The 24,154-nt window shown below is 42.8% G+C and overlaps 1 long non-coding RNA gene across 1 annotated transcript in view; it reads right to left on the reverse strand.

Moving 5' to 3' along the window:
* The window catches only part of LOC108531174 (uncharacterized), a 24,711-nt gene extending 7,411 nt beyond the window's left edge, over window positions 1-17,300 (reverse strand). The window contains exons 1-2 of the long non-coding RNA XR_001886076.1: window positions 17,187-17,300; window positions 2,023-2,541 (exon numbers count right to left, since the gene is read on the reverse strand). This is a non-coding gene — a long non-coding RNA (uncharacterized LOC108531174). The remainder of the gene's footprint in view (window positions 1-2,022; window positions 2,542-17,186) is intronic.
* Between the last annotated feature and the right edge of the window lie 6,854 nt (window positions 17,301-24,154).

Raw genomic sequence — 24,154 nt, forward strand, 5'->3', positions numbered from 1 at the left:
TTTTTTTTTTTTTTTTTTTTTTTGTATTTTTAGTAGAGACGGGGCTTCCCTCTATTAGCCAGGATGGCCTTGATCTCCTGACCTCGTGATCCGCCCGCCTCAGCCTCCCAAAGTGCTGGGATTACAGGCGTGAGGCACTGCACCCGGCCTTTTTTTTTTTTAACACGGAGTTTCACTGTTGTTGTCCAGGCTGGAGTGCAATGATGCGATCTCGGCTCACTGCAACCTCTGCCTCCTGGGTTCAAGTGATTCTACTGCCTCAGTCTCCCGAGTAGCTGGGATTGCGCCACCATGCCCAGCTAATTTTGTATTTTTAGTAAACACGGGGTTTCGCCATGTTGGTCAGGCTAGTCTTGAACTCCTGACCTTAGCCTCCCAAAGAGCTGGGATTACAGCTGTGAGCCACCGCCCCCAGCTGGTTTTATATAAACCAGCCTGGTTTGATAAAAGTGTATTTATTTTTTTAAAAAGACTGATGTTTTGACTCTCAAAACATCTACTCTATGTGTTCATAAATGTGGCTGTATCTAGTCGCTAACATTTTAGCTTTAAGTAATTTGGTACCTAAAGCCTATATAATGTAAATCTCTGCAAAAGTACATGCAAAGTTAATTCATATTTTTTTCTAGCTATAAATGGAATGTATTGCATAGTGAATACAAAGACAGCATAACTTTTAGATGCATCAAATCAATCCTAATTATTAAACATTTATAGTTCGTGTCAGAGTCAATGATTCTGCATAGTCACTGCTCTTTAAAATGGATGTATAAATGAAATTACCAGTACAAAGAAGTCAGCTGGTAAGTTAAAGGAAAATGAGTTCACCTTTGATTTGAAAAAAAAAAATCTGGTTCCAAAACTAGGAGGGAATGCACTAATATGGAAACATTTTAGAAGGTTTAAAAAAATCCACATAAATACTGCAAGATAACATGTATGATGATAGATAAGTAGACTTCTCTCATGATTAAATAATTTAGCATCAGCAATGGTGTGGAAATTAATCTCACATGACTTCTCATAATACTAGAAATATGGAAATCAATCAAATATTTCAATCATTTAATAAAAATCACACCCATAAAGTCATCTCAATAGTCTTGTCCATTCACACACTGAAATAACAGTTACGAAATGAATCCTGAAGCTAAGAGGCAAGCACTACCGAAAAAGTACCACTTTGTTCCACTGTCTAATGGGTAACGATTTTCAAAAGGTAAAGAGCAATACAGTGAGTTTTTTTCGATGTTTTGCTTTGGAAAAGCCAAATACGGCGACATTTTATTTGTTGATATCTTTAGGTTATAAGATGTGAAGCCTTCCCTGATCTCTATGGCACTAAAATTTCAATTATTGAATGTAATATCGAAATACAGCATTCAAAATTAATGAAAGAGTATTTTGTTATGCTTAAGAAAAAAAGAAGCACATACAGAAATTTAAGGAATAATTATATAAATATACATACATTTTATTTTTTGCACAAATCCTCAAGCTTGTAAAATAAGCATACGTTCTTATAGCAACTAAATTTGAGAAACAGAGCAAGCATTATATTTTATTGTCATAATTCATAAAGGGAAAAGTAGAGTTCTCTTTCTCTCTCACTGTCTCTCTCCCCTCTCCCTCTCTCCTCAGGTTATTCGATACAATTCTAAGTATTTCACAGTTGTTTATTTTATATTTTCCAAACAATGGTATGGCAGTCTGGGGCACTCATAGATACATTTTATGAAGGAGAAAATGGGCTACATCTAGTCAACTCTCCATTACAATAGCCTCACCAGTATAAAGAAAATGCAAAACTATCTGGGCAAAGGCAAAGAAATTATTTTCAACCCCTGGCTTGAAAACTTACATATAGAATTTCAGTTGAAACTGAGGTATGGATAGTTGGCTCACTTTTACCTCTCGAGTGCTTTCATTGGTTTTTGCTTATCTATGTTTCATTTGGGAAAATCCAGCAAGCCTTCAACTCCTAATACAAATTATTGTCATTTAAAACATTAACTCATTTACCTGTTCTCCTTGGTCTCCATGATCACTTCTGGGATATCTGTTTGTGAAAACCATGGAAGTGTGCTTCTTTCTTCTGTTTCGTCTTCCCTCTGCGCTTCCTTTAAATGTGTACTCCAAGTTCAGCTCTTCCTGCCAGGTGGAAAAAAAAGTCTGTTTTTCCCTTCAGCGTCCATTCATCATCTGATGTCAGGAAACATTGTCATGTTTTGCATCTGTGTTCCTTAAAGTATGACTCTCCAGGCTGATAACGGAAGCCTTCTGTTCCAGCGACCCACGGAAGTTCTCAGGGTAAAACTGTGAATTCGCTAAAAGTTTTTGGCTTTCCCCCAAAGCAAAATCAATTTATTTTCATCTGAGAATTTTCCGTATTTCTTTGTGAAGGTTCTTGGGGAAAATGGTGCAGAAATTCTTGGATTTTGAAGCTTCTCACCCTCACCTCAGCAGATGTAAAATATTCTTTGGTAGGAGCCTTTCTTCTGGCTCTGGTGACATGGGCATCTTGGCCTCACTTCTGTGACCCTGGAAGAAAAATCAAGGAAGGGTAAAGAAAGGGTTAAGGAAAAGCACTTGAAATCACTGCACTGAAAATGCAATTCCTCATTGAAGAGGGCCATGGTGCTCAGCTCCAGTGACTTTCTAATTATACTCTGCTGGTGGCACGACAGCTCTGCCAAAGAGCATGGCATTCGTTTCTGGCCTCACAAGACAGGCAACCAACAAATGCACATGTGCAGCTACAGAAATTAAAAGTACATTGGCCAGGCGTGGTGGCTCACGCCTGTAATCCGAGCACTTTGGGAGGCCGAGGTGGGTGGATCACGAGGTCAGGAGATCGAGACCCTCCTGGCTAACACGGTGAAACCCCGTCTCTACCAAAATACAAAAAACTAGCCGGGCGAGGTGGCGGCGCCTGTAGTCCTGGCTACTTGGGATGCTGAGGCAGGAGAATGGCGAGAACCCTGGAGGCGGAGCTTGCAGTGAGCCGAGATGAAGCCACTGCACTCCAGCCTGGGCGACAGAATGAGACTCCGTCTCAAAAAAAAAAAAATTAAAACAATTAAAAGTGCATCTACTTAACCACTTAGTTTCACGCTCCCTCTATTTCCCTGGCTTCTTCCAAGGGCCAGTATGTGCTTCACTCACACCTGATGTGCCTTTTGTCAGGAACAACACCCTTTAAATCCAAACCCGTTTTTTTTTTTGTTTTTGTTTTTGTTTTTTGAGACAGAGCCTCCCTCTATTGTCCAGGCTGGAGTCCAGTGGCATGACCTTGGCTCACTGCAACGTCTACCTCCCGGGTTCAAGTGATTCTTCTGCTTCAGCCTCCTGAGTAGCTGGGATTACAGGCGCCTGCCCCCACACTCAGCTAATTTTTGTATTATTCATGGAGATGGGGTGTTGCCCTGTTGGCCAGGCTGGTCTCGAATTCTCGACCTGAAGTGATCTCCCTGCCTCTCGGCCTCCCAAACTGCCGGGATGACAGGTGTGAACCACTGCACCTGACCCAAACCTACAACTTTATGTGTACAATAATAACTCGTTTGAAAGCAAAATATTTACCTTAGGAAAGGAAATGTGTCCTCAGAAAGACTTAATTTTACTAGTAATATTCCTTATAACTATTGGTGCCTGTAATAGTCTAACATCTTAAGAAACAAATAGAAGAAAAAATGACAAACTTTCTAATTTGTATGTTTTAGGGTGTTGGGCACAATCTGGGCTAACCCAAGGAAGCCTCAGTGAAAAATGAGGAACTTTTTTTTTTTTTTGCGAAGGAGTTTCACTCTTTTCGCCTAGGCTGGAGTGCAATGGCATGATCTCAGCTCACTGCAACCTCTGTTTCCCAGGTTCAAGTGATCCTCCTGCCTCAGCCTCCTGAGTAGCTGGGATTACAGGCATGCTCCACCACGCCCAGCTAATTTTGTATTTTTAGTAGAGACAGGGTTTCTCCACTTTGGTCAGGCTGGTCTCGAACTCCCGACCTCAGGTGACACGCCCACCTTAGCCTCCCAAAGTGCAGGGATTACAGGCATCAGCTGCGGCACCCGGCTGGCAAACTTTATAAACACTGGTAAGTGGAGGGACACATGCGACTGCATTTTCTGCCCATTCATTGTTCTAAAATACTTCATAATTATCAAGATGCTCTCTCAGACAATGTCATACTAAATGGCTATTTCAGGTAGACAGAACAAGAAAGGTAGAGATGCTGATACATTAAAATTGAGGCACAGGAAGGTCAGTAACTTGTTTCAGCCCATCGAAGCAGGAAGGGATCGACTGGAACGTGGAAGACCAGCTCCAGACTTCTTATTCCGCATTTGCTATGCAACAATGTTTCATTGTGGGGAAAAAAAGGAATGTAGGAATAACAACCTAAGCTATACTGATTACATTATCAATTCTTGGATGTTCATGAAAACCCAGGAAAAGCACTCCATATTCACTGTAAATGCTTTTCTGAAAACACTTTCCCAGTAACTTGCTATAATTTAAAAATATTACTAGGCATCATGAGTGAGATTAACTCAAACATACCAATGCAAAATCTTCTTATTCTTTCATGAATAGTTCATGAAATTTTGATTGCCATGCCAAGAATTAGAAAAACTATATATGTAAATTTAGGATTTAAGAATTAAAATTAAATTAAGGAACTATATTAGCAAGAGGATGGAAACCTTTTTATGATAATAGACTTATAACTGGACTCCAGTTTGAAATGTTTAAAATTAAAAGAAGTCATGTATAACAAAGTGAAGGATTAGGATCAATTTCTTTATCTGTAAAATATAGGAATTGGGGCTGGGCGTGGTGGCTCATGCCTGTAATCCAGCACTTTGGGAGGCCGAGGTGGGCAGATCATGAGGTCAGGAGATCCAGATCATCCTGGCTAACACGATTAAACCCCGTCTTTACTAAAAATACAAAGAATTAGCCTGGCATGGTGGCGGGCACCTGTAGTCCCAGCTACTCGGGAGGTTGAGGCAGGAGAATAACGTGAACCTGGGAGGCGGAGCTTGCAGTGAGCCGAGATCGTGCCACTCACTCCAGCCTGGGAGACAGAGCGAGACTCCGTCTCAAAAAGAAAAAGATATGAATATAAACATGTTTATATGAATGTAAGACAAGCAGGTTTTATATGATAGATAAGAGCTCAAGGGAAGTCTGGAATTAGTTACACTGGAAGCAAGACCTCCAGGCCATCTGCCACTGACGCTCCGCCTCTGCAAGAACCTCAGAAGGGAATCGGAGCAGTATTGATCTCAGCGGAACACTGCGCTTTCATGCGCTTTCATGCTTGTCAGCCTCACTAAATCTCTAATTCCAGTTTGTTGATATCTTTAAGAATACATGTTCTGTGATCTAGAATATTAATTAACTTCATATCAACAGGCATGTTTGATAAAACTGCTAAACAGCATAAAGCTGCGTGGCAAATTATTAAATTTTACTCCCCATGGACAATGATACGTTCGTTACAAAAACCGGTCTTTGGATAATATTTCCTCAGTAACTCTCTTAGCCATTGTACATATACTGTTATCAATCACATTTATTCCTGTCCTTTCTAACAGAATAGGATGATCCTGCCCAATGGATTACTAATCCAAGCTGCAGTCTTCCTTCTGACTTACACTGCCCGGCCAGTCTGATAGTCTCATCTAATAAGATAGTCTCATCTAATAATAAGGGGGAAGTGGGTTAAACATGACATGACTTGTCCTTGATACACACATGCTAGATCTCAGAGATCACTGTGTCCTTATCTCACACCTCCTGAACGCAGTCTCTTTCAAATAATCCAGTCTTTAACTTCATTTTATTTTTATTTATTTTTATTTTTTGAGATGGAGTCTCGCTCTGTTGCCTAGACTGGAGTGCAGTGGCATGATCTTGGCTCACTGCAACCTCCGCCTCCCGGGTTCAAGCAATTCTTCTGCCTCAGCCTCCCGAGTAGCTGGGACTACAGGCATACACCACCTTGCCTGGCTAATGTTTATATTTTTAGTAGAGACAGGGTTTCACTATGTTGGCCAGGCTGCTCTTGAACTCCTGACCTCAGGTGATCCACCCACCTGGGCCTCCCAAAGTGCTGGGATTACAGGCGTGAGCCACTGCACCCAGCCTGGTCTTTAATTTTAATACTACTTCTGCCATTAACAACCAGCTCACAGTTCAGAATTCCAAACACTATTATTCCTTTCCTGGACACTTAGAACGTTTGCACATGTTCATCTCCCTGGAACCTGCCATACTCTCCATAGTTGTCAGAAATTACCCACCACGATGGACTCATTATGTGTGCTGTGAGCCAGTATGTGTGAAGGTGATAAGGTAACGGTTGCGCAGATCATTCTGTTCTCAAAATATAGCCCCCAATGAATCACTCTCATAATTTGTTTTTCATTTTTGAGCTACGACATACAACTTTGGTGATCTTTGGCCTACTTGTGTACCACCTATTTATTCTTCACTTAATATTTATTTTTCCCAAAATGATATTTTAATTAAATAAATGTATTATGAAAAGAAACTTTCCATCTACTATAAATGGAAACCTAGTACCACAAATAGAAAATAACTTTAAAGATGAATAAAATGAATACAAATGACTCATTAAATGCTGATCAAAGTGCCTACTGAAAACACTAAGTCTTTAACCTACTCTGTTATTAAAAATGGAGATCAGTAAATTTATGAGAAAATGTATAGCCTTTAATGACTTCATCCAGAAGGAAGAAAAGCTAAAAATTAGTGAATTAAGTGTCCATTTAAGAATTTAGGAAAAAGGCAGGGTGTGGTGGCTCATGCCTGTAATCCCAGCACCCTGGGGGGCCGAGGCTGGTGGATCACCTGAGGTCAGGAGTTCGTAACCAGCCTGGCCAACATGGTGAAACCCCATCTCTACTAAAAAATACAAAAAATTAGCCAGGCATGGTGGTGTGTCCCTGTAATCCCAGCTACTCAGGAGGCTGAGGCAGAAGAATCGCTTGAACCTGCTAGGCGGAGGTTGCAGTGAGCCGAGATCACACTACTGCACTTCAGCCTGGAGGACAGAGCAAGACTCCATCTCAAAAAAAAAAAAAAATGAATTTAGGAAAAAATGTCTTGGGGATAAACCTAAAGAAAATAGGAAATAAAGATGAGAGCAGAATTAATGAAAGAGAAATAAAAGTTAATTCTTTAAAAACACTACTAAAGGCCGGGCGCGGTGGCTCAAGCCTGTAATCCCAGCACTTTGGGAGGCCGAGACGGGCGGATCACGAGGTCAGGAGATCGAGACCATCCTGGCTAACACGGTGAAACCCCGTCTCTACTAAAAAAATATAAAATCTAGCCGGGCGAGGTGGCGGCGCCTGTAGTCCCAGCTACTCGGGAGGCTGAGGCAGGAGAATGGCGTAAACCCGGGAGGCGGAGCTTGCAGTGAGCTGAGATCCAGCCACTGCACTCCAGCCCGGGCGACAGAGAAAAAAAAAAAAAACACACACACACACACTACTAAAATTGGCAAACTTCTGGAAGACTGATCAAGGTAAAAGAAAAAAAGTCATCCGTGCACCATGGCTCATGCCTGTAATCTTAGCACTTTGGGAGGCCACGGAGGCCAGATCACTTAGGCCCAGGAGTTTGAGACCAGCCTGACCAACATGGTAGAACCCCATCTTTACTAAAAATACAAAAGTAGCTGGGCGTGGTGGCGGGCGCCTGTAGTCCCAGCTACTCCGGAGGCTGAGGCAGGAGAATTGCTGGAACCCGGGAGGCAGAGGTTGCAGTGAGCCAAGATCGCGCCATTGTACTCTGGCCTGGGCAACAGGAAACTCAGTCTTAAAAAAAAAAAAAAAGTAGAAAGGAACTTTTTTAAGGGGCAAACTAAAAGGCAAGTCTGGTGCTTAGCAGTGATAAGGATATTTCTCGATCTCTATTTCTACTTAGCATGTATTGGAGAGGGCAGCCAGAACAAGACAGAAAAAACAAAGAGGAACAGGGAGGAGGGGAAGGGAGAACAAAACCATCACTATTCACTGATAGAGTGTTCAAAAAAATTCAGACAAACTGACAATGTTAATAACAGATTTTTTCAACATTACTGATATAAGTTAAATTGCATTTCTACATACCAGCAAGAGTTTAAGAGAAAAGTATTTGTTAATGACAGACATTTATCATAGCAAGAAAAAATGTTACCTTGGAGTAATTATAATGAAAGAACTTGTATAGGAATTTTAGGAAGAAAATCTATAAACTTTAATGAAAGACATTAAAAAGACCCTTTAAAAATGGAGATATGTACCTGATGAACCAGAAGGTTAAATATTATTGAAATGTCAACTCTCCTCAAATTGATCTTTTAATTCAAAGCAATTTGAATCAAAACCCCAACAACCTTGTAAAATAAAAACACAATAACCAAAGACACTACTTAAGAAGAAGAGGGAAGACTTCCTCTAGAAGATACTAAGCTTTAACAAGAAACCATAATAATTATGTGGCATTCACACGGGAACAATCAAAGAGAGGAAAAGGCTCGGAAGCAGACCCTTGCATTAACGGGAACCTGACACATGAGAGAAGTATCAGAGGGGTTTAGTGGGGGAAAGCTGGGCCATTCCAAAAATGTTACTGGGGCAAGCGGCCAACTATATGGACACAAGCACGAAAATGTATCTGAACCCCACACTGTGCACAAGTATCAGTTCTAGATGATTAAGCACCTAAGTGAGAAAATCAAACCTTAATGAGACTATTACACCTATATAGATTTTCAGCCCTAATAATGAAAAACAAGCTACGTGAGGAGAAACTTTCTGATGTGCTGTTTTATATAAATGAATGGAACCTGTGTTTCCATGAAACAAGTTCCAAACACGTTTTGTAGAATCTCAGATATGACATTTCAGGGGCTATCAGGCTTATATATCAACATATGAACATCCAGTTCTAATACCGAAAACCAAGCTATGTGCAAAGAAGCTTTGGGATGTGCTGTTTTAAATCACTGAATGGAACCTGAGTTTCCATTAAACAAGTCCAAACACACGTTTTGTAGAAACTAAATAATTACATTTCTGAGGTTATTAGGCCTATACATGAACCTATGACTATCCAGCCCAATTAATTATTATGAAGATATGGGTGAAGGAGCTTTGTGATGTGCTCTATTATATCACTGAATGGAACTTGTTTCATTGTGTCCAGCGGTGGCCTGGGCCTGAGCCTGGTACCTGGTGAATACCTCAAGTCCAGTGTGTGCCTGGGGTCTGATGTCCATCCGGGTACTGGTGTCCACTTGGGGCCTGATGTTCGCCTCAAGCTGGATGGCCCCTGGGGTCAGGGTCTCCACCTGCGGCTTGATGTTCACCAGGGGCCTAGGTATCTACCAGGTATCCTACCTGGGGTTCCCTGTTCACCCTTGCCCTGGTATTTACCTGGAGACTGGACATCCACTTGGGGGCCAGTGATGGTTCATCTGGGGCCTGGTGTTCCAACTGGGCCTATGTGTCCACCTGGGACCATGAGCATATGCAGTTGGCCTGATGTGCCTCTGGGGCGGCTGGTTTCTCACCCGGCGGCCCGCTTGAATGTCCCTGAGCCCTTGTGTCCATCCTGGGACCTGGAGAACCTGGGCCATCCAGCCAGGGGCCATGATGTTCAGCTGGGGCCGATTAGGTGCCCAAACTGGGGACCGTGATGTTTTACGGCAGGGTGAACTGAGTCCCACTTGGGCTAGGGCCTGGCATCAACCTGGTGTCTGATGTCTGGTGTCCACCTAGTCCTATGTCACTTGGGGCCTGATGTTGTGCTGAGGTCTTGGTGTCCACTGAGGCCTTATGTCTGTGGTGGTGGGGAAGAGGGGAGGGGAATCCTTGTCCCCGTGGGCCCCACCCATCCCCATGGGCCCTGCCCTCTTCCTGGGGAGAGTGGGTGGGGAGTTTCTGTGCCCCCGCCCCGCTACATCCAGGAATTCACCCTCCTGCACACGCAGTGGGGAAGGTGCCATTTTTGCCCACTTGGTGCCCCGTTAAGTTGCCCCTACTGCTCTGCTCAGGGTGTGAAGATCTCAGGGGGGTGCTGGACTGGGGGCCCCGGAGCTGCACCCCACCTGACTCCCTGCGAGAGCGGGCTCGTGCCTGTGAGCTAGAGCACGGCCGCCGGGGGTCTGTGTGACATGGCAAAGAATACTAGTATATACAAAACTTTTATACGATTGAAATGTTGTCGATAGTGAAATTAAAATGCAGTACAATAAGATTGCCTTGTAGGGGCATGGTATTTCAGATTTGTTAAAGCGATTTCATAGGGATGATCTTATTTCAGTCTCTAAGTCTAGTGATTTGGTAGGGAATTGTGAATTTCGTTATACAGAGAAGGAAACGGGTGTCCAGAAGAGTCCAGCAACAGCCCATACTTCGGTCTTCTCTTCACCATGGCTTGAGAATCACATAATCTTGCTGTGCCCAACTTTCCTCATCCCTAAACAGTTGCCTTATCCATGAACCATATCACTGCAACATCAAACTGAGCTGTGTCCTAACAGCATTTAGTCAGCTGCATACGGTTTGTGCGAGAATTAGATGCTGCTACTTTTGCTGAGGTAGTATTTTTTAACACATGAAGTGACATGAAATGTGTTCATGATGTTCTCTGCCCACTGATTTCATGACCTCCTCTCATGCTCCAGGCCTCAAAACAACCAGTGCTGTCCAACAGCTATTAGGTCCCAGGGCTCCCCTCCCCGCAGCTTGGAACCTGAAGCCACTGCCCACAGTTAACAAGCACGTGTGCCACTCAGTGACCTCTTGGCCTTCCCAGCAAAACTACCCTGTTTTGGCATCTGGGCTTGACCCACAGCAGGAAAACTTGGCACTACAGTACATATGATCTCATTTAAGAAGGAGGAAGATAAACATGCCATCTGCACTTACTCACCGACGGGAAAAGTTCTGTGAGTTACACAGTTTGAAACAGGAACAGCCAGGAGACTGGGGACTTAAATCACAGCTATTGTATAAATAAAAGGAGCTGTTCCCTGAGCTAAACGCCGCCCTTTGGCAGAGGTAAGGCCTTTTGGCAGAGGGAGGCAGGAGAAGAGTGCAGGAAGTGAAGAAGTTCCTGAGGTGACAAAGTGAATTGCACCAGAGAGAAGGGGGGATAAAGCAAGCTTCCCAGGAACTAGCACAGGAACCCCTGGCTGTCCCCCGAGGACAGGACAAGAAAGGCCTCTCCTGCAGGAATGAGATTAAAATACAATCAGGAGCCACGCGAATACTCTATCTCCTTTGATACGCTGTCTTCCCTGTTGGTTTAAGGGTGTCTTTGGGGCTAGTAAAGCCCCTCTTCCCTGAAGGATTCCTTCTCTTTTCATGGTGTTCAGTGCTGCCGTGTTCACACACGCCTCTGCAGCTGCACCTGGCAAAATAGATTGAGTTTCCCTAGAAATGCTCTTTGAGAAAGGAATAGAGGCAGAATTGCCTTTGGTGATCTCCTAAGAATGGGGTCCATGTTCATCTGAAGATGGGAATGAAAAATTCATCCTTTTGGTCCGACCAAATTCATACATGGCTAAATCCTCTGGGATATGGTGAAGGCTGACCCTTGAAAGCCCCTAACATTACAGAAACAAGGAGCCAAATGCAGCGACTTCAGGCCCACAGAACGCCTTCATGGGAATTAACAGCAAAGTAATCATCTCACTCTCCTAACTTCGGGAGAAAGGATGAGTCAGCAAAGACTAAATTGGTTTAAAAATAGAACCTTTGCAAAATGGAAAAGTCGGATGAATTCACGCTATAAATCAATAGACCTGAAAATGTAAGGCACAGCAAGCATTTTGGATGACATTAATGAAAGACCTGTGTTGGCACAGGGTGCTGCAGGAAAGGTCGGGGGTCACCACAGCCACTCCCCGACCTTAAATTGAATATGTCTGTAAAATAGTTTCTAGAGCACAAAAGGTGAAGCTAAAGGTGAGTGCTACTGATCTTTGATGTGTGTGTAATTAAAGATTTTGATGTAAAATGTACAACAGAAAAGACACTGTATTTCAATAAGAAAAATATATAAATTATTCCTCCAGTCCTCCAAATCCCTTCTGTGTCATACAAATCTTTCTCGTCTGCTTTGCTGAAAGTTCCTCAAGAATATCTTATTCACCTTTGACTCTCCTACTTAGGTTTATGCATACAGAAAGTATTCAATAAAGATTGAAGAATTTAGTCACTTTGGCCAATTTACAGATAATAAAACTACACATATTTTGTATGTAGTTTATCTAGCCTCAGATTCTAGCTTGTCAACAGGCCGAGCTGATTGTGGGAGGCAGGAGGCTAGGGGGCTGGCACTGAAATAGAAGGTCCCAGAGTCTTAGATTTACCTTCAAAAGCTCAATTTATCCTCAAATATACAATTTTACATAAAAATAACATCACATATGAGAGAATTGTATGGTACGTGAATATCTCAATAAAGCTGTTAAATGAAATTTTAAAATAGATTATATGACTAAAATATATTTTATTTTAAGTGTCATTTCAATACATGATAATATCTTAATTGATATTATCTAATAATATATGACTTTTGAAGGGAAAATAATATTCAATTATTTCTTTAAAAAGTAACTCTTTGGGGAGCATTGACCATGTAAAATCATGGCAGAGGCTCACTAAACTGTTATTCAGTCATTGAGGTAGGGATTTTTTTTTTTTTTTTTGAGACGGAGTCTCGCTCTGTCACCCAGGCTGGAGTGCAGTGGCGCCATCTCAGCTCACTGCAAGCTCCGCCTCCCGGATTCACACCATTCTCCTGCCTCAGCCTCCCGAGTACCTGGGACTACAGGCGCCACCACCATACCTGGCTAATTTTTTTGTATTTTTAGTAGAGATGGGGTTTCACCGTGTTAGCCAGGATGGTCTCGATCTCCTGACTTCATGATCTGCCGGCCTCGGCCTCCCAAAGTGCTGGGATTACAGGTGTGAACCACTGCGCTTGGCCCAGCCCGAGGTAGGGATTTTTAACCTATCATGAATCCCATTTAAGGAGGAGGAAGCTGAGGCTACAGGAGGTTAAGTGTCAGAACTAGTATGATGTGGAGCCAGGTTCCAAAACCCAGTATATCTTATTCCGAATACATTAAAATCTTGGGTACTTTTTATTATTATTCTTAGCAGGGACTCTCAGGAATATGACGGTAAATTGAACATAGATCTGTTCTTCATAATCAGGATTGTCTCTGGATGGTCACTTAGCATAAACGTTTAATAAATAATATTGGCTGGGCTCAGGCCTGTAATCCCAGCACTTTGTGAGGCTGAGGTGGGCAGATCACTGGAGATCAGGAGTTTAAGACCAGCCTGGGCAACATGGTGAAACCCTGTCTCCACTAAAAATACAAAGATTAGCCAGGCATGGTAGCAGGCACTTATAATCCCAGCCACTAGGGAGGCTGAGGCAGGAGAATCACGAACCGGGGAAGTGGAGGTTGCAGTGAGCTGAGAGGTTGCAGTGAGCTGAGATTGCACCACTGCACTCCAGCCTGGGGACAGAGTTAGACAACATCTCAAAATAAATAAATAAATAAATAAATAAATAAATAAACAAACAAACAAACAAACTAACTAACTAAAGGGATATTTGGTATAATTGACAGAAAATTCATAAAGATTGGTTGTAATTTATGTTTGAAGCTTAAAGACCTAACAAACTAATCTCCTTAGGCTCTAAGTAGCTATCATTGATCAAAGCTCTGTTTATTTCATGTTGCCAAATTTAGCAAATAAAAACCATAAATATAAGCATATACACTTTGAGTTTCAGATAAACCGTGAATTATTTTTTAGTATGTCTATGTCTTATGCAATATTTAGTGTATTTTATCTTGTAATCCTGTTAGGGTTTTTTAAATGGTTAAATTTATCATTGCATTAAAAACAAGGAAAAAGGCTAAACTATTACTATGGGAAAACGTGCACAAATTCTAGATACATATAAAATTCAAATACTCCTTTCTAGCACTTAGTACTTTAACGAGGTAGGGAGGTTTATAAAATTTAAATTATCATCAATAATTATATTAGGGTGGCTTTGATTTATTTTTAAGTGTCATTTCAGAACACATTAAAAGGCTATGTGGACTGTAGAGCCCTCATTTTCTGCCCTAGATGACAGACTCCTGTAATCTCGAGCAGAACATTTACAACAAATATTTGTCTGGATGTAAGGTTATTACAACTGGACCATAGATCTCTCCTGACAAAACCCTGAACCAGCGTGGCACCTTGGGTTTCACATCATCATCAACTCAAAGTGCCCTGAGGGGGATACCATGGTAGGAACAGAGCTCAGAGTTCAGTCTGAGAACTCGCTGATGCTCACCAAGAGAATCCAGTCTTACCATCTAGTCAGTCTCTCCTTTTACTACTAAGAAATACTTGGGGTTCTACTCTCTCTTAAGGTTACATTTTGTAATCTGCAAAATGGGGCTACCTGTTTCATAAGGTTATTGTAAGAATCAATGAGACAAAAGCGTTTAATTTGATCAAATAATTGTTATAAACTGAGGCTACCCCAAAGAGAGATATCTGAATCATGTAGCGAGAACCTGAAGGAAATCGAAAGATTATTCTATGTCTCTTACCTTAGAGGCTTTCTAATTAGCACAGGGCTAGAGCCACACCTTTGGTCCCCAATCCAGTGCTTTTCCCAGCTTCGCTATGTTCCCCCTTAGGTAGGGGTGAAACGGCCTCATCCTAGACGTTAAAATCTGACACATCCTGGCTAACACGGTGAAACCCTGTCTCTACTAAAAATACAAAACATTAGCTGGGCGTGGTGGCGGGCGCCTGTGGTCCCAGCTACTCGGGAGGCTGAGGCAGGAGAATGGTGTGAACCCGGGAGGCAGAGCTTGCAGTAAGCCGAGATGGCGCCACTGCACTCCAGCCTGGGTGACAGAGCGAGACTCGGTCTCAAAAAAAAAAAAAACAAAAAAAACTGACACATATCCTAAGTGTAGAGTTAAGGAAAGGAAAGACGGCAGGATAAAGACATATAAAGTAGAAATTAAAATAGTAACAGGATTGACAGTGCAAAGAGCAAATTGCCACCTAGGCTGTCCAAGATCAGAATAGCAATGGGAATTGTCCTGACTTCCAATTTGACATCCTTCGCATCAATCACATTTAGCAGTCCTCATGTAGGCTCATGGTGGGAGCAGTCAACATCATCATCACTGCTGCTGTCATACAGGATTTAGGAAGAGTTGTACAAAGGGAATTGCCCTTCCCTCTTCCAAAGAATACTCCTATGGCAACATGGAAACATCAGCATTCCTTTTATAGACAAGATGGCTTAGTGTTTCATGTATAGCAAGAACTGAATATGTATTTTGTACTGATCAGAACTCATTCAGATGCACTCAGCCGAAAGTTCATTTCAAAATGTATTCCTTTAGGGAAATGGCACATGAATCTCTTTAGCATGCTTCACCATGGATGGGTGGTTAGGTAGATGGTGGACCAAGTGAGAAAATGACAAAACTCTTACTAAATAGTGACACTGTGTGAAGAACCCTGCTAGCACCTTCACACACATCACCTGGTTTCAACCCTGTGACCGTTAAGTGAATAACTGCATCACAGGAGGGAACTGAGGTTCGCAGAAGTCACGTGGATTGTCAGGGGCTGCAGGGAGGACGTGGTAGAGCTGAGATTGGAACCCGGGGCTTCTGGGACCAAATCCAGCGTAAAGCAATAGTTCCTGAGATGCTTTGGATGTAAGCAAACCTTGGTCTTCAAGTTCTACAATTAGACTTTTCTTCCTATTATGTGAGGAATAGAAAATACTTAATCATGGAAAAGTTCAAGTAAGATATAAGGAAAATAGGGTATGTGGAAAATCTGGCTTGCTTTGTTTGAAAGAGACTCAAGGAGTCTTTAAGATCCAAAGAGAAAAGAAAGAAAAACTTGCCCGGACAGCCTAGGAAGGTGAAGAAAGGATGAAAGGGAGGCTCAGGAGGAGAGAGGAAAGGAAACGGGGATCGTTGTCACAGCCCAAAGTAAGGCTTCAGGGCAAGATTAGGGAAGGCAGTTTGGATGGTCCGAAGTAAAACTATTGGGCCATGATGACCCTGCATTAACCTAGAATGAATCTGGTTATCAATGGGCAGCTTAAGAAAAACAATATGGCAAATCCACTTGTCATGTGACAAATAAAATGGGATTGTGTCAATTATTATTATTATTAGTTTAATCCATGACCTGTGAATCAACTACTTTTATCTGCACTGATAGCGAAATGAAGAGTTCCCCTTCAAAATAACTTCAGCGCAGCTTGCGCTTTAAGCACATGGATTCCACCTGGCTTCTGCCTTTTAAGTGGAATGGGCTTTTATCCATCTTCAGAGGCAGAGAGAATACAATTAAAGCCAAAACGATTGATATGTTATAATAGAAACAAATCCAGTCCTCTTCTCTGAGGTATTGACCTTGTTTTAAGGAATAAAAAAAGACAGCAAGAGAGAGGTTTTGTTGCTAAAGCTGGAATACTCTTTCAAAGAATCTAATGATCACTTACTAGAATAAAATTAAATATGTGAAATATTTTTAACTAAAAGCAGGATTTTCAAATATTATATAAGATAACCATAACATATGGCATTGTTTGAAGGCATGCTGTTTAAAGTGAGAGCAATTTTACAAATTAACTGTAAGCTGCTTTGAGAATCCCATCTTATTGTTCAGCAAGACTCTGGACCCCACACTGTGTTACTGCAACAGCTCCATTGTGGCAGTGCATGGCAACCCCGGTGGAAATTAAAATGACAAAGCGGCTAGTCCAGCATCTTGACCGCGGCAGATTTCTCTAGTCACCCTGCAGCCGCTCTTCACCCACAAATTCACAAGCAGTCAACCCAAACTACATTTTCAGAAGAGCTCATTACTCACAGCTGCAGAGCACGCTGAAGGCCCTCTCGTCTCTGTCCTCTCCGAAGGCAGGTTTGTTAAGGAAAGTGGCCCCTTACCTCCCCCAGCAGCTGCAGTGGCCGAGCCCTGGTTTCCCAAGACTCAGAGGACCCATGGCCAACCACACCATGGAGCCCGCCCATCCCCACACTGCTCCTGCAGCTGCCCTTCTCGCTGGCCACCCAGCTGGAATCTCGGACTTACTGGGGGCTGTGGGCATCAGGGTCTCTCGGTCTTTGTTTTCCTCCAGTGCCATCAGCAGGTCCCAGCGTGACTGTCCTGCAGCCGCACTGGGTCCAGGCGGCTCCTGCCGCAGTCAGTTGCTCCCCCTACCCAGCGGCCTTTTTTTTCTTCTTAAAGAGACAGGACTGTCATCAACCTTAGGTGTCAGTAATGCTGCAAGTGCAGCCTTGTCGTTCAGTGTGGGGGTGACAGCCAACCACACGTTTTTGTTCTGTTTGCTTGCAAAGGCTAATTTTTAGCAGTACGTATAGCTAACAGAAGACTGGCTCTGTTAAACACCAGCTGTGCTACCTTAGACAAGTCACACGTGGGTCTCGAGTTCCTCACAGGAAATGAAGACCTGTGGCCTGGTAATGTTGTAGCTCACAATCTGCTTTTTGTATGTTATTTGAAGTGGCATATGAGGTTCCAATGGTTAAAAAAAAAACAAGCATTCACTCAAAATGTGTTGTAAACTGTGAAATGCTATACAATTGATCCTGTTCTAAGTTGAAATTGCTAGTCTCACTTGAATAATAAAAAATATTGTAACTGTTATTTTCTGGATTCCTCTGGTGGGGGATGTGAAATACCACCAGCATTTATTTCATTTCGGCACACGGCTATCCTGCCACTGGCCTGGGTACATCATATTCCTCATGATAGTCTCCTAGTAGAACTGCCTACTTTATCCGTAGAAATCTAGAATTTGGGCTTATTTGGAAATACTGGAGCTTGGAAGCTTCCTATTGCTTCGCTTCTGCGGAAAATTCCTCTTAAGTCAGTTCAAACAACTCCAGACCTGAAAAGGCTCAAATGATCTCTCCTGGGAGAAGACCAAAGCAAGCCCAAAATGTCAGCACCAACCTGAGAAGGAGAGCCCCTGCTTCTTGTACCTGGCCCTGCACTGGTCTGACCCAGAAGATGCCACGTCTAATGGTGTCTCCTTCACATCCTAGACTCACAGATTTGTGCCCATAGTATTTCCTGGGAGATAGGAGGGAAACCTCCTGTTCTAACAAAAGGACCAAATAATCACAAACAAAGCCAGTTTCTATTGGGGAGAAATGGTGTCTTGTGGGGCCTTTTCATTGAGTTCTCACCGTAGTGCCGTGTGGACCAACAGGCCCTCACTGACTTGCACCTGTGGAGTGAGCCTGCCTCTCTGAGGCTGAACTAATGTGGTTCAGTTGTCATCAGTTTAATCCAGCACACAAATATGGAGCACTTGCTGTGTTCCTGGCATCAGCTAGACACTGTGGACTAAACGGTGAATACCCAGTGTGTTGCTCCCCTAGCAGGCTCTTCTACTCACAACTGTAAACCATTACACCCCCAATGGGAAAAGTTATAAATAATTACATATATAAAAACTATATATATGTGTGTGTGTGCGTGTGTATGTATATATAGTTTTCAGAAAGGTTAGACCATTTTGCCTACGTACTCACACTAAATAAAGGTATCCTGTGAAATATTGGTTATTCAGAAATAGTGTCGCTTAGCTAGGTATGGTGGAACATGCCTGTAGTCCTAGCAACTCGGGAGGCTGAGGAAGGAAGATTGCTTGAGGCCGGGAGTTTGAGACGAGCCTGAGCAACATAGCAAGACCTCAGGCTGGGTGTAGTGGCTCACGCCTGTAATTCCAACACTTTGGGAGGCCAAGGTGGGTGGATCACTTGCGGCCAGGAGTTCAAGACCAGCCTGGCCAATATGATGAATCCCCGTCTCTACTAAAAATACAAAAATTAGCTGGGTGTGGTGTGTGCACCTGTAATCTCAGATACTTGGGAGGCTAAGGCAGGAGAATTGCTTGCACCTGGGAGGCAGAGGTTGCAGTGAGCTGAGATCGCGCCACTGCTCTCCAACCTGAACAACAGTGTGATACTCTGTCTCAAAAAAACAAAAACAAACAAACATAGCAAGACTTAATCGCTACAAAAATTAAAAAATTCAGCAGGCATTGGTGGTGCATGCCTGCAGTCCTAGCTACTCGGGAGACTGAGGTGAGAGGATCACTTGAGCCCAGGAGTTTAAAGTTACAGTGAGCTATGACTACACCACTGCACTCCAGCCTGGGTGACAGAGTGAGACCCCATCTCTAAAATTAAAAAAAAAAAAAAAAAAAAGACAAAAAAATAGTGGTGCAATGTAGAAGTCAAAGCTTAAATACCCTTGTGAGCACGGCCTATGATACACCTAGTTACTGTCACAACAAATTGCAGGTGTTTATATGTGGCTTTCTACACATTCAGAAGGTGATTTCATGTGCATTGCAAGCCCTTCACTCTGCCACTGTCCAGAGATGATGGCACATGCAATAAACCTTATGAGTTCAGTTACACTCATGGTACCATTTATGCTACTGAAATGTTGTCAGAAGATTTAGACTTTGTCCTAAAAATTTAAGAAAGCAAAGATTTCTGGATAATTCATGAGCCACAGATCTTCCACATTCTGGGCAAAGATTGACCATTAACATATCCAGGTCAGAGGTCAATATGTCTGTGATGGTTAATTTTAGGTGTCAACTTGACTGGGCTAAGCAATGCCCAGGTAGCTGGTAAAGCATCCTCGCTGGGTGTGTCTGTGAGGGTGTCTGCCAAAGAGACTAGCGTTTGAATTACTAGACTGGGTAAAGATCAGACGGACATCATCCCACATGAGGGCCCAGATAGAACCAAAAGTCAGAGGAAGGACAAATTCTCTCCCTGTCTCTCCTTGAGCTGGTACATCCCATCTTCTCCTACCTTGGACATCAGAGTTCCTGGTTCTCAGAGCTTCAGACTCCAGGAGTTACACCAGCACCCCACCTCATTGTCAGGCCTTTGGCCTTGTACTAGGATTTACACCACCATTAGCTTGCCTGGTTCTCAGGACATCAGACTCAGACTGAATCACACCAACAGCTTTCCTGGTTCTCCAGCTTGCAGATGGCAGATCAGAGGACTTATTGGCTTCCACAAGCACATGAGTCAATTTCCATAATAAATCCCTTCTTACACATCTATAAATATTTTTGGTTCTGTTTCTCTGGGGAACCCTAAGACAATGTCTCCACCTTACCCTAAACTGAGCCTAGAACATGAGAAAGCATGACCCAGTGCCACGGCTGTCCAGAACCACAAAAGTGCAGCCAGAGGACGAGTCTCTGCCACTTGTCCAGAGGTTTCAAAGAGCTGCTGCAACATGCTGGCTCCTTCTGGATCCTCCCAGCTGCTGCTCCCACCATGCCAGCCTTTCATTCCAGCCACATCACGTGGCCAAAGCTCTGTTCACATGTGGCCTGGAGACCACATGGCTTTCTTAGCCTCTTCCTGAAAGCTGTATGAGGGTCAGGTTTTATCAACTCAGAAAGGTTAGCAGCTCAACCTGGATGATACAAGCTTAAGTCTCAGCATCCAGTCATAGTTTTGGAGTCTTAGCTTCTGTTTCTGTGATGGTTAATATTGAGTGTCAACTTGATTGGATTGAAGGCTGCAAGGTATTGTTCCTGGGTGTGTGTGTGAGGCTGTTGCCAAAGGAGATTAACATTTGAGTCAGTGGCAGAGGCAGACCCACCCTCAATCTGGGTGGGCACAGTCTAATAAGCTGCCAGCACAGCTAGGATAAAAGCAGGCAGAGGAATGTGGAAGGATTAGACTGGCTTAGTCTTCTAGCCTACATCTTTCTCCTGTGCTGAATGCTTCCTACCCATGAATATTGGACCCCAAGTTCTTCAGCTTTGGGACTCTTGGACCTTTGGCCACAGACTGGCTTCCTTGCTCCTCAGCTTGCAAATGGCCTGTTTTTTTTGTTTGTTTGTTTGTTTGTTTGTTTTTTGTTTTTGAGTCAGAGTCTCACTCTGTTGTCCAGGCTGGAGTACAGTGGCATGATCTCGGCTCACTGCAAGCTCCGCCTCCCAGGTTCATGCCATTCTCCTGCCTCAGCCTCCCAAGTAGCTGGGACTACAGGCGCCTGCCACCATGCCCAGTTAATTATTTTATATTTTTAGTAGAGATGGGGTTTCACTGTGTTAGCCAGGATGGTCTCGATCTCCTGACCTCGTGATCCGCCCGCCTTGGCCTCCCAAAGTGCTGGGATTACAGGCGTGAGCCACTGCACCCGGCCGCAAACGGCCTATTGTGGGACCTCACTTTGCGATCGTGTGAGTCAATACTCCTTAATAAGTTCCCTTTTATATATACATCCATCCTATTAATTCTGTCCCTCTAGAGAACCCTGACGAGTATCACGGGTTTTTCTAGCTCACTGGCACATCATGCCACCATGCTCAATCGTAACAATTGCTCTTGTCAGGGATGATAGAGATTAAATCTCTACAAACCAGGAACTCTCTGAGAAGGTCACATGATTTTGGACCTTCAGTTTCCTCATCTGTGAAATGGAAATAGAAGCATACGTCGTTCTATTGCATTTCACTTTATTGCACAATGCAGATTCTATGTTTTTTATAAATTGAAGGTTCATGGCAACCCTGCCTCAAGTAAGACTATTGGAGCCATTTTTCCAACAGCACGTGCTTACTTTGCGTTTCTGTGTCACATTTTGGTAATTCTCACAATGTTTCAAGCTCTGATTATTATCATATCTGTTATGGTGATCTGTGATCAGTGATCTTTGATGTTGCTATCGTAATTGTCTTGGGGCTCCACAAGTGGCACCCATAAAAGACAGTGAATTTAATTGACAAATGTGTGTTCTGACTGCTCCAATGACCGGCTGTTCCCTGTTTCTCTCTCTCTCTCTCTCCCCCTCTTCTCTCTCTCTCTCTCTCTCCCCTCTTCTCTCTCTCTCTCTCCCCCTCTCTCTCTGCCTCTCTCTCTCACTCCCACCCAGGCTTCCCAGCTTCCCTATTCCCTAAGACACAACAATATTGAAATTATGCCCATGAATAACACTACATTGGCCTCTAAGTGTTCAAGTGAAAGAAATAATCACATATCTCTCACTTCAAATCAAAAGCTAAAAATGAATGAAAAGTGTTCATCATCAGTAATCATCAGAGAAATGCAAATCAAAACCACAATGAGACAGCATCTTGCACAATCAGAATGGCTATTGTTAAAAAGCCGGAAAATAATAGATGCTGGGGAGGCTGCAGTGAAAAGGGAACACTTATATACTGTTGGTGGGAATGTAAATTAGTTCAGCAATTATGGAAAGCAGTTGGAGATTTCTCAAAGAACCAAAAACAGAATTACCTTTCAATTCAGCAATCCTATTACTGCGTATATACACGCAAAGGAAAATAAATTGTCCTACCAAAAAGACTCATACACTTGTATGGTCATCACAGCAGTATTCACAGTACCAAAGACATAGAATCAACTTAGATGTCCGTCAATAGGTGATAAGATGAAAAAAAGTGGTACATGTACCATGGAATAATACACAGCCATAAAGAAGAATGAAATGGAAGCAACTGGAGGCCGTTATTCCAAGTGAATTAATGCAGGAACAAAAAAACAAATACTCTTATGTTCTCACTTATAAGTGGGGGCTAAGCATTGGTACGTACCATGGACATAAAGATGGGGGGATGAAGACACTGGGAACCGCTAGATGAAAGACTAGGGGAGGGGGCCAAGGGCTGAAAAACTACCTATTGGGTACTATGCTCACTACCTGGATAATGGGATCATTTGTACCCCAAACCTCAGCATCATGCAATGTACCTATGTAACAAACCTGCACATGTACCTCCTGAGTCTATAATCAAAGTTAAAATCATCTTTTAAAAAGCTAGAAATGGTTAAGCTTAATGTGCATGGCATGTCAAACACTAGATGGGTCAAAAGCTAGGCCTTTGAACTCCAAACAGCCAAATAATGAATGCAAAGGAAAAGTTCTTGAAGGAAATTAAGTGTTACTCCAGTGAACACATGAATCATAAGAAAGTGAAACAGTCTTTCAATTTATATGAAGAAAGTTTTAGTGGTCTGAACAGAAGATCAAACCAGCTACAACATTCCCTTAAGCCAAAGCCCAATACAGAAAAAGGCCCTGATTCTCCTGAATTCTGTGAAGGCTGAGAAAGTGAAGACGTTGCAGAACAGTTTGAAGCTACCAGCGGTTGGTTCATGAGGTTTGAAGAAAGAAGCCATTTCCATAACATAAAAGTGCAAGGTGAAGCAGCACGTGCTAATGGAGAAACTTCAACAGGTTCTCCAGAAGCTCTAGCTAACATAACGGATGAAGGTGACTACACTAAGCAACAGAGTCTCAATGCATGTGAATAATATGGTTTGTCTGCATCTCCACCCAAATCTTATCTTGAATTGTCGTTCCCATAATCCCTGTGTCATGGGAGGGACCCGATGGCAGGTAATTGAATCATGAGGGCAGTTACCCCCATGCTGCTGTTCTCGTGATAGCGAGTTCTCACTTGATCTGATGGTTTATAAAAATAAAAAAAACAGAAACTAGGACCAGCTACGTAATTTTCAGGTCCTACTGCCAAATAAAAATACTGGGTGCTTTGTTGAAAATTACTAAGAATTTTGAGATGTTGACAGTGGAGCATTAAACCAGGCATTGTTAATCCCTTCTGGGCATGGGATCCTCTGTGGCTTCATAAAGCCGGACCTGATAGAAACATAAAGAGTATGTCTATGTTAACTGGGGAATAGAATGCATGAAGTAAATGCGCCATGGTTATGATTATGTAGTATATATGTGCATGTGCAAAGAACCTGGGAATTAACTCCAAGTCACCAAAATAGCTACTTTAAGATGGTAAGATCATGGTATAGCAAAATCTTTCATGGTCTTTGTATTATTTTTGTGAAAAAAAAGTTATTTAAAACAAACCTTTTTGACCATGCACAGTGGCTCACGCCTGTAATCCCAGCACTTTGAGAGGCCAAGGCAGGTGGATCACCTGAGGTCAGAAGTTGGAGACTTGCCTGGCCAACATGGTGAAACTCTGTCTCTACTAAAAATACAAA

Source organism: Rhinopithecus bieti, unplaced genomic scaffold, assembly GCF_001698545.2.
Source record: "Rhinopithecus bieti isolate Rb0 unplaced genomic scaffold, ASM169854v2 scaffold_8350, whole genome shotgun sequence".
NCBI classification, from domain to species: domain Eukaryota; kingdom Metazoa; phylum Chordata; class Mammalia; order Primates; family Cercopithecidae; genus Rhinopithecus; species Rhinopithecus bieti.